This window comes from Mustela nivalis (genome assembly GCF_964662115.1).
Source record: "Mustela nivalis genome assembly, chromosome: 18".
In the NCBI taxonomy this organism is placed as follows: domain Eukaryota; kingdom Metazoa; phylum Chordata; class Mammalia; order Carnivora; family Mustelidae; genus Mustela; species Mustela nivalis.
The window spans coordinates 50440370-50448445 of record NC_139037.1 but is presented as its reverse complement, the minus strand read 5'-3'; the positions used below and the strand labels follow the sequence as shown (position 1 = coordinate 50448445).

Below are 8076 nucleotides of genomic sequence, written 5' to 3'. Positions count from 1 at the left end.
TATGTTGAGCCACAATGTTCCATCTCTTTACCTATCATAGTTTTATTTATTTATTTTTTTTAAAAGATTTTATTTATTTTATTTGACAGAGAGAGAGATCACAAGTAGGCAGAGAGGCAGGCAGAGACAGAGGGGGAAGCAGTCTCCCTGCTGAGGAGAGAGCCTGATGCGGGGCTCGAGATCATGACCCGAGCTGAAGGCAGTGGCTTAATCCACTGAGCCACCCAGGCGCCCCAGTTTTATTTGTTTTAAGAAGGCTCCAGTTTGGGGCATCTGGCGGCTCAGTGGGTTAAGCCTCTGCCTTCGGCTCAGGTCATGTTCCCAGGGTCCTGGAATGGAGCACCCCCCCCCCCCCCCCGCCAACCCCCATTGGGCTCTCTGCTCAGCAGGGAGCCTGCTCCCTCCTTCCCTCGCCTGCCTCTCTGCCTACTTGTGATCTCTGTCTGTCAAATAAATAAATAAAATCTTTAAAAAAGAAAAAAAAAAAAAACCCCGGCAGCTTCAGCCTGAACTCCAAGCCCAATCTACTGACAGAACCAGCCAGGTGCCCCAACTATCACATTCTTACACCACATTACCCCACTCAGTTAATTTACAGAATAATACCACACATGTTAGTAGTTCTCAAAGTGTGGCACAGGGACCCTGGGGCCTCCCTGAGACCTGATGAAGGGGTCCATGAGGTCAAAACCACTTTTACAAGAATACTGAGATATGGTCTGCCATTGCCACTTTCAGTCTCTCATGCATGTATAAGGTCCAGGGTCTTTTTGTATCTACACAACGGGTGCTATCAGAATAAATTGAATGCAGAAGGAGATATGAGAACCCCACTTTCTTCTGGTAGACCAAACACTGTATAGATTCTCAAAAATATAAGTCAACACCACTGTATTTTTGTGTGCACTTGGGAAAATACAATTATTTTTCACTAAAATGAGTTGTCTAGGTAAACATTCAATGATTTTATTATTTTACTGAAATTAATACAGGTTGTTAAGTCTCCCCCGTTTGAATTTTGAATATGTTATGTGTCCACAGACATAACACGCAGAAACAAACGTTTTTGGAGGTCCCTTGGCATTTTTTTTAAAAGACTTTATTTATTTATTTGACAGGCAGAGATCACAAGTAGGCAGACAGGCAGACAGAGAGAGGGAGAAGCAGGCTCCCCACTGAGCAGAGAGCTGGATGAGGGGCTCAATCCAAGGACCCTGGGATCATGACCTGAGCCGAAGGCAGAGGCTTCAACCCATTGAGCCACCCAGGCGCACCCCCCTTGGCATTTTAAAGCCCATAGAGGGGTTCTGAGAGTAAACATATTAAACATCTCTGCTGTTTTTCAAATGTAGAGATTCTTCCCATTTTTTTTTAACAGCTGTGTGTGTCCCTTGAATGGAGGTAACTTATTTTTAGCAATAACTCATTTTTAAAATTTAGTTTTATTTTATTTATTTATTTCAAAGAGAGAGAGAGGAGAGAAAGCATGAGAGGGGAAAGATCAGAAGGAGAAGCAGGCTCCCTGCTGAGCAGGGAGCTGGATGCTGGACCCGATCCCAGGACTCCAGAATCATGAACTGAGCCAAAGGCAGTCACTTAACCAACTGAGCCACCCAGGCACCCCCTAAACTCATTTTTATTATACTTTTAATGTTTAGTCATGAATTTCAAATTTAAGCAGCAGAGGACCACAAGAAAAAAGTGCCTTTCATCTTCTCACTGATCCCAACCCCCCACCCCGGGGGGTGGGCAGCTTTAGGTATATCACAGTTGGGGGTTGCTGTTGGCCTCTGGTGGGTAGCAGCCAGGGAATGGTACCTACAGGTTGCTCTCTGATGCCACCACAAAGAATGATCTGGTCCGATATATGGCTAGTGCTCAGGTTGAGGAAACCTGCGTTAGACAATAACTTTGCATTCATGTACTCTCCCTTGCTTTTTAAAAAAATTTTTATTTTTACTGACACAAATGAGATTTTGTTCAGTCTGTCAATAGACAGTGAATCTTAACTTGTAGGAAATTAGGGGTCCCTTCAAGAACAGGATGAAAGCTATGAGCCTCCAGAGAAGAGTACCCACATTCACAAAATTTCAGAGGCAATGTTCGGCTTCACAGACACCCCAAAACCCTGCCAGAATTCCTTGGATGTGTGGCTTTGAGTCATCATCCCAGGACATCCCATTTGGAGCGAGATCACTGCCCCCCTCCCCATCCCCTTTACAGACAAGAGTACAAAGTGCCGAGAGCATAGGGATTTGGTTCTGGGGTCCCTTGGGGAGGCAAGGAAAAGCAAGGATTAGAACTCAGGCCACCTGATTCCTCAGCACTGGAATATTTCCACTTCACCCTGAATGAGGACATTTTAGAAACGCTGATCTTCTCTTCCTGGTACAGCGGGAAAACACGCCACCACCACTCTGTTCCTCTTGAGAAAACACAAAGGCCCCAGCTGTTGTTGACAAGATACACTCAAACACCTGGGAGAACGCATACTCAGGATATGAGGCGGGAGAGGGGTTGGACAGGGATGGGAGGTTGTAATTGGCTGCCAGAGGACCCTAGAATATGTATCCCCTTGTTCCCCGAGTCTTTCACTCCTTCCTGCATCCGTCTGTCCCTCCGTCCGTGCAGCACCTGCAGTACCAAAACCAGGCACTGGAGGAGAGTGAGGGGCACCAGCCCCTACTCTGCTGGGGGGACAGACTGACATGCCGGTCACAATGCCAGGTGGTCACCCTCCTCTAATGGAGGCACGACAGGGCATGGGGGAAGTGCAGCTATTTCCTCTGATGCAGCCTTGGGAGGTCGGTACGCTTCCCAGAGGAGGAAGCATTTCAGTTGAGTCTTCATGTGGGAGACAGAAGAAGATTCCAAGAGATGGAAGAGATGGAAAGGGGTTCCAGGTGAGGGAGCCACACTCAGGAACTTCAGAAGTGTGAAGGAGCTGAGCAGAGTGGGGGAAACCACTCCAGGCTCCAGGAGGCAGCTGTGGAGATGGCATAAGACAAGACTGGTGCTTCTGGCAAAGGACACAGGTGAAGAGCTTGTATTTTCTCCTGAGGACAATAGGGAGCCATAGGAGAATTCTGAGCAGAAGAGGGAAAGGGTCCGCTCTGAGTGTTAGGGAGTCTTTAGGGGCCAAAGGAGAATCGGGCTGAAGGGAGACTGGTGGCATCCACTGGCTGGTGGGACCATCCAGTCAAGAGCAGGACAGAGAGAAGGGGATGGATACGGAAGGGATCCTGGAGAGAGAGGAGTCTGCACGCGGGGACTGACTGACTGGTTGTGGGAGTAAGAGGGAGGCATGGAGAGTGGACATGGATGCACCCTTGGCTGAACAGCCTCTGTGTGACCTTCACGGTGCGATGTCATTTCCAGAGTCTATCAGTTACTGGCCACTGTAACAAATGCCCACAGATGCCGTGGCCTAAAGCAGCACGTGTTTATTAATCTCACACTTTCGGTGGCTCAGGATGCCAGCACAGTGCACGGGGTTTCTGCTCGTGGTTTCCCAAGGCTGCAGTCCAGAAGCTGACTGGCGGCATTCTCATGGGGAAGTTCCGTTAAGGAGAGGTCCTCTCTCAGGCTCCCTCGGATAGAGATAAAGATCATTTCCCTGGGATGACAGACGCTGTTCCTGTGTTCTTGCTGGCGGATCCGGCAGATGCCATCCTCAGGTGTGTAGTGTGTGGCCTTCCCTAAGGACAGGGCAGGAGAATCTTGCTCTGAGTCTCTGCCACTTCTTGATCCTTGTCAAAGAGATCACCTGATTAGGTTAGGCCCACCCCAGATACCCTCCCTTTGGATTAACTACGAGTCAGGTGATTAGGGACTTTAATTACATGTGCATCCCCTCACCTTGCCGTATAATGTAATCTACTGTGGCAATGACGCCTCACTCTATTCACAAACTTGCCCATACTCAAGGGGAGGCCATTTTTTTTTTTTAAGATTTTATTTATTTATTTATTTATTTGGCAGAGAGAGAGAGAGAGAGAGAGAGAGAGAGACAACGAGAGAGGGAACACAAGCAGGGGGAGTTGGAGAGGGAGAAGCAGGCTTCCCGCTGAGCAGGGAGCCTGATGCAGAGCTCGATGCTGGGACCCTGAGATCATGATCTGAGCTGAAGGCAGACGCTTAAAGACTGAGCCACCCAGGCACCCCAAGGGGAGGCAATTCTAAAGGGTGTGTATGCCTGGGGGCAGGGGAGATGTTGGGGGTTATTTTAGAGTTCTGCCGACCACAGGGGAAGTTAAGGGTAGAGGACCTTCTGGAGCCTAGGGGCTTCGCAGGCTTCTCTCTGATTCTACAGTCTCTAGATCTCTAGGTCCAGCCCATGGGAGACCCTGGGTAATGTGACATGAATTCATCAGCAAATATAGGAATGAGATCTGAACGGAGCCACGGCCTGTACCTTCCGTGCCACTCCTTCTGAAGAGCCTTTCCATGAACTGAATTGTTGATCAGTGGGTCCAACGTATCTATCTTACAACACAAAGTCCAAAGATGCTATCTCATTTCCCAAAAGATTAAACAGGATCCAGAAATGCCACTCCTAAGTATATGCCCAAGAGATGCAAAAACATGTGACCTGGGCACCCAGCTGGCTCAGTTTCGGGGAGCACATGACTCTTGTTCTCAGGGTTGCAAGTTTGAACCCCACATTGGGTATAAAGATTACTTTTAAAAAATAAAATCTTTGGTGGCACTGGGTGGCTCATTTGCTTAAGTGTCTGTCTTTGGCTCAGGTCATGATCTCAGGGTCCTGGGATCGAGCCCCGCATTGGACTCCTTGTTCAGCGGGAGAGAATCTGCTTTTCCCTCTCCCTCTGTCCCCCACTTCCCCATGCTCTCTCTCTCAAATAAATAAATAAAATCTTTAATTTTTATTTTTTTATTTTTATGTATTTATTTGACAGAGATCACAAGTAGGCAGAGAGGCAGGCAGAGAGAGAGAGAGAGGAAACAGGCTCCCAGCTGAGCAGAGAGCCCGATGTGGGGCTCAATCCCAGGACTCTGGGATCATGACCTGAGCCGAAGGCAGAGGCTTTAACCCACTGAGCCACCCAGGCGCCCCAATAAATAAAATCTTTTTAAAAAAATAATTTTTATTTTATTTATTGGGGCGCCTGGGTGGCTGAGTGGGTTAAGCCTCTGCTTTCGGCTCAGGTCATGATCTCAGGCTCCTGGGATGGAGCCCAAGGTGGGGTTCTCTGCTTGGTGGGGAGTCTGCTCCCCCCCATTTTCCTCTCTGCCTACTTGTGATCTCTCTCTGTGTATCAAATAAATAAATAAAATCTTAAAAAAAAGAAACCAGATATATGCCCTTGAAACAAGGAATCACAACATAAAGTCTGTCACTTATTGCCACAAAGTTAACCAATAGAAAAACTAAAAATATGTGTTTGGGCAGGAAGGGAGGGGAAAAATGAGTGAAATCCTTATCTCTATCAGAGAAAAAGAATCCATGATGTATAAGGCTGACACATCCAGGAGAGAATTATTGTTTAAGGATGGTAAGGTAAGTCAGAGAAGAAACAGCCAAAAACTTTAAAAGGCTTTTCCAAAAAGGAACAGGATTTGAGATGGGACAGATTGACTTCTTTTTATAATAACCCCTTGCTCCTGGCCTCTGGCACAGAACGCCCCCCTTGACAGAGAATTACTCCACGAGTATCACTAGTTCCGAGGCTTGGAAACCCTGGCTTGTTTTATTAGTTTCATAATAAGGTTTCTGTTTTTTTTTTTTGTTTTGTTTTTGTTTTTTTTTTTGCTTATTATTAGCTGAGAAAACAGCACAGACTCTGGGATCTGAAACCTCAGTTCTGATTGTAGCTACTTTCCACCCTGGTGATGTGCTTACCTCTCTTGGTCTCAGTCTCCCCGTCTTTGAAACGGGGGCCGATGACAGAAGCCAAGAGACCGAGTCAATGGCTGCAAATGACTTTGAGTCTGTAATATCGGCAGCTCAGTTTATGTCCGTGGCCGAGCCTGTTCGCAGCTGCGTCTCTCTCCCTGGCAAAAGAGCAGAGGCAGAACAAATAGTTCTCAAATGAATGAATTCCAGGCCCCTTCCCTTGAGGCTGGTGTTTTTTTGCTTCCAAACAAGGGGTGTCAGAATGCTTCTCTAAACTCCTCTCCCCCGTGGGCCATGGTGAGAATTAAGTAACTGACCTCTAGAAACTCCAGTGGATATGAGAGATGCTGGGTACAGGGTAGGGCTCCTCCAGGGGAAGAGGACTGGATGTGTGAGAAATATAGGTTTTCTCTGTCTCTGCCAGTCTCCAAAAGGGAGGCGAGGGACCCAAAGTGGCATGTTAAATGGCTCTGAGGTTCCCCTCTGGCTGTCCACCCCTGTCAAGCCCCACAAAGAGGCTGCTTCATCCCCAAGTCTGCCTTTTATTCCCTGAGCGATTTGGGCAGCTCGCCATACATCTCCAAGCCTCAGTTTGCTCATCTGTAATATGGGACTCTCAGTGCCCCGTCACAAGGATTCTGTAAGAATTCCACAAGACACTGAAGCATGCAAACTCCCCAGCCCAAGTGTGTGGTCACGCCTAGATTTTGGGTTTGGATAGCATTTGCAGGAGGACACTGTCTTTGAAATAATTGTCTGTCTAGAGCAGTGTGCAAAGACCTTTTCTATCCCTGTTCTCCGTTTGTTCCTGTTATCACTGAGTCTAGAAAGGAGGAAATGTTTTGCCCAAGGTCACCCACTGGCTACAGGCATCTCTGAGACTTGAATCCAAGAATGAACTTTCTGACTCTCATCTCAGATTTTCTGCTTCGAGTTTTCCCACCCCCTTGCCCACTGGCTAGTTCTGGAACTCCAACAATCATTATTCTTCAAACTTGTAGAGCTGTCCCGTCCAGCCCCAGGCAGATTTAAGACTGATTCTCACTCCAGTTTCGCACCTCCTGTTTGCCCCCTCACTCCCGTTCCTGTCTTGGGGGACTCTCACTCATGGAGCAAGGGGCGGGTGGGGGGGGGAATGAAATGTCAGTGGAACTAAGGGCTTGCTACCCTCCTAACTTGAATACAAGAGAATTTCTTTGCCCTTGGCAGTTGTGGGGGGGTGGGAAGGCCCCGGGAGGTGGAGCTGTCCCTTGGATTTGGGGAAAGGGGACAGCTCCTGGGGTCCTTTTGGAAAGGCCCTCCCCTCATTTCCGGCGCTGCTGCCAGCCTTGGCTGGGCGCCTGGATCCTGTTGCTATGACGACAGGAAGAGGCGGTGGCGGCGGCAGGCGATGCTGTGGAGAGATGGAGGCTAGTGGGGGTGGGGTGGTGGCTTTGAAATGGGGATGGGGGTAGGGATCAGGGGCGAGGGAGGTGGTAGGGGAGGGGACACGGGTGTCCTGGATCTCTGACCTCCTTCATCCATCGGAGCCTGGCCCCTCTCCTGTTTTCCTCCAGCTTCCTTCTGATGCCTCCTCAGTGTCTCTCTGTGTCTCGTTCCCGGGGTCTCTCCCAGTCAGGCGCTCTCCACCTCTCTGTGGGTCTCTCTCTTTCCTTCCGCACCTGCCTTTCCGTGTTCAGCCACCCTCTGCCACTCAGAGCCTTCTCCCCTAAATCTCTCTTATTATTTACTCTCTTGTCCGTTCTCTCTCTCTCTGTCTCTCTCCATTTTTTCTCTCTCTAAAGCATCCTTCTCTCTATTAAGACCTTGCACCCACCCCCCATTTCTCTCTCCCTTTCTCCCTTTCTCTCTCCCCCCCACCCTCAGTCTCTGTCTGTCTCTCCCCATCTGTCTCTCCTCCCCCTCTCTGGATGACTCTGTCCCTGTCTCTTCTTTCCTTCTGTTATCCCATTCTGACCCCCCCATCCTCTCCCTTACCCCATCCCCCATCTGTCCCCCAGTCTCTTGGTTTCTCTCTTTGTGTCTCTGTCTCTGTCCCCTTCTCTCTCTGGATATTTCTCTGTGTGTGTGTCTCTCTCCAACTTCCTTCTGCTACCAGCCGCTGCCTCCCCCAAATTTCTCCCTCCCCCATTTCTGTTTCACAGTCTCTGGGTTTCTCTCTTTCCGCTTCTCCTTGTCTCTCTCTGTCTCTCTCCCTCCCTCTCTGGGTCTCTCTCTCT

The 8076-nt window shown here is 48.8% G+C and overlaps 1 long non-coding RNA gene across 1 annotated transcript; it reads right to left on the bottom strand.

The window, feature by feature from the left end:
- Positions 1 to 1124: 1124 nt before the first annotated feature.
- LOC309852825 lies at positions 1125 to 8058 on the bottom strand. Its single transcript, XR_014305407.1, has 3 exons — positions 7369 to 8058; positions 5864 to 6015; positions 1125 to 3749 (listed from the first exon to the last, which is right to left on the bottom strand). It is a non-coding gene; the product is annotated as an uncharacterized lncRNA (long non-coding RNA).
- Between the last annotated feature and the right edge of the window lie 18 nt (positions 8059 to 8076).